The sequence below is a fragment of the Charadrius vociferus genome, unplaced genomic scaffold (assembly GCF_000708025.1).
Source record: "Charadrius vociferus isolate BGI_N301 unplaced genomic scaffold, ASM70802v2 scaffold619, whole genome shotgun sequence".
Classification (NCBI taxonomy): Eukaryota; Metazoa; Chordata; class Aves; order Charadriiformes; family Charadriidae; genus Charadrius; species Charadrius vociferus.
The window spans coordinates 115,547-118,455 of record NW_009649962.1 but is presented as its reverse complement, the minus strand read 5'-3'; positions in this window follow the sequence as shown (position 1 = coordinate 118,455).

The window sequence follows — 2,909 nt, the reverse complement described above, 5'->3', positions numbered from 1 at the left end:
CCCTCTGTCCCCATCCTCAAAGGAAATCGGGTGAACCCAAACTGGAATTCTCTGGTTGCAAAATGGAGAGAGATTCGGTGGAGCAGGAAACTTGAGCAGCTAGTACGAGCACAGCAGGCATGTGGTGGGAGCGAGCTCAGGACGTGAGAAAGTTTATATCAAGACAGGAACCTCTGACCACCTTTGGGGTGTCTGAGGAGACCATCTAGACCAGGAAAAGCAAAGCACAGAGTAGATCTCCTTCCTTTCTTACCATTCCCATCCTCAGCACATTTAAGGAGTGTGAACTGTCCAAGGATAAACGCAAAGTGAAAAGGAGAACGTTTGAAGTATTGGTGCTGAGGAACATGACTGCAGAGGTTTGGGAAGGTCACAGAGCCTTCCGACAGGACAAGGGGTGACAAAATGCACCTTGTTGTGCGACAGAGCTCATTGCTTTGCAGGGGAGGTGGTGGGCTGCACCGTGTCCATACCCAGCCCGGGGATCCCATGTTCGCACTGAGGCAGAAGAGACAATCTAACGTCTGTGTCCACACTGAGGACCTTCACACGGCTTGGTCTGTGGTGGGAGGAAGAGGTGGATTTTGGGAATCAGTGCAGAGCTGAGCCTCACACTGCCCTGCTCAGACTGCTGCCTGTGTGCCACGGCACATGGGAGAGGACGGACCCAGGTGACCAGGAGGAAAGGGGCTTCTGGAGATGAGCCTCCATCCCCAAAGGTCTGCTGGGTGGAAGGCTGAGAGGCCACCTCCCGGAGCAGGTGGTCACAGGCAGCGGAACGCCATCCTGGGCTGTCAGACCAGCAAGCAAAGGAGAAACTTGTACATGGGGAAAGAAACTTCAGAGATCCTAGACACCTGAAGAAGTTATGAAACTTTTTGATGTGCAGTGTATCACGTCCAGCACAAAGGTGACTACATCAAGCACCCCTCCAGCTCCTGGGGACAGGAAAGATAACACTTTGGACCTCCAGGAGCCCTGCACATCTCAGGCATGACACATGCTTTACCACATAGGAGAGCTGGACCATACCTTCGTATGCCAGCTGCAAGCACTTCTCAGCCCTCCCCAATTCTATCCAGATGTTCATCCTCTTCCCCTGCTCACCATGCCAGCTTTGGACACCATCTCCTCTGGGTACCTTCGGGTGCCAGCCACGGCGCTGGCCCTCCTGGCTTGCACACGGCCACTTTCCCCTCCATCCAGCTGCACATTTTCATTTGGAGACTGATGTTGCCTTCACAGATTCGGAGGTCTCTTTGCCATTGAGCCACTGACTCCACAGCTGGGAGCCTGTGGTCTCCTGGGGCTCCATTAGCAGGTAGACGTGGAGGTGGAGGAAGATGTAGGAAACTCCTGTAGCAGGGCCCAGGCACAAGCTTGTGCGGGTGGTTGATATAATGTAGAGAGACAGTCTCGCATCTCCTCACCAGGTCCTGCCTCTTCCCCTGAAGGGCTTGCGGCAGGAAAGGCTGTGGGAGGAAAGCCTTTTGCAGTGGAGGACCCTCGCGTCTCTGGAGAGTAGCCCGGAGGCTGTGACGGCCTGATCTCATCTCTCAAGGAGCCTGTGAGTGGTGTTGTGTGTGTCACAGGCAGAAGACAATGACTCCAACCCATTGTCACTTGGTTGAACGCTTGCCACCACGCGTGCTTTTCATAGGATGCTGAGGTTGCCCCGGGGAGCCTTCAGGCTAACTGAGATTCATGGAGAGACAGCTGCTTTTTGGGGATGGAGGCTGGAGGCAGAGCAGCTCAGGAGAGGTCGGAGACAGAGAAACACCTCTCGAACAAGTGCACAGAAGGGAGAAGATTTTGACCCAAAATTAGGGGAGACTTGTACCCGTGAAGGTGCTATGGGTCTGGCACACAGCGGGGAGTAAGTTCATCATCTGGCCTGAAGGTCACTCCAAGGCTGATCCCAGACAGCCCCAATTTCAAATGGTAGCAGTGCTCACAAAGAGGGAGCCACCTCATGGCTGGGCTGGGATTTGGGAAGAGCTACAGACTGGCTTTGGGTCTGCAAGTGGCCCTCACCAAAAGCTGTCTGTGAAGGGAACGTGAGCTTTCCCAACCAGAAACTCCAGATTCCCCCAAATGCTGGAAAACTAAAGGTCGAGAACCCAAATGCTATCACATTTTTAGACCATGACTTTGGCTTGCCCGCTGGGATGTGAAGCACAGGATTTGGTAACCCCACACATAGAGACATGCAACGGGTAATGAAGAACCCGCCAGGCAGCAGAGCCACACTGAGATACGGGATATGGGGCACAGCCTCTGGGCCTCGCATGCAAAGCCACGGAGGGTGGGCAGCCATGGAAGGTACCCCACACATAGAGACATGCAACGGGTGATGAAGAACCCGCCGGGCAGCAGAGCCACGCTGATCTACGGGATATGGGGCACAGCCTCTGGACCTCGCACGCAAAGCCACGGAGGGTGGGCATCCATGGAAGGACTGGTAGTTTGGGGCAGATGGGGAAACCCCAGGCCTTTCTGAAGACATTTTGTGGCTGCGAGAAGAGAAGAGATTTTGGCACAACAATTGAGACCAAGCCAGAGCAAGGCACATCTCGAGGTGGGAATAGTTTCAAAGCTGCCGATGTAGGGGACCCTCAAAGGCAGAGGCAGCAGGATACCCTCACACGGACGCTTTATTTTTTTTTGGTTCAGCACACAACTGCCATTTGGGGTGAGCTTGGGGAGGTGCAGACTTCCCGAGCCCCACCAGCCAAGCTTCCCTCCTCTTGCCGAGCGCCTGCTGCTTTGCCATGGCCAATTGCTCTCATCCCAACCTCCGATAAATGCTTAAAAGCTCAAATCACAGAACCCCAGGCTATGAAAACAAAAAGGGACCCGATATCCGCTAATAGCCGAGCAAACCCTGCAGCAAAAGCGCGTAGCGTAGG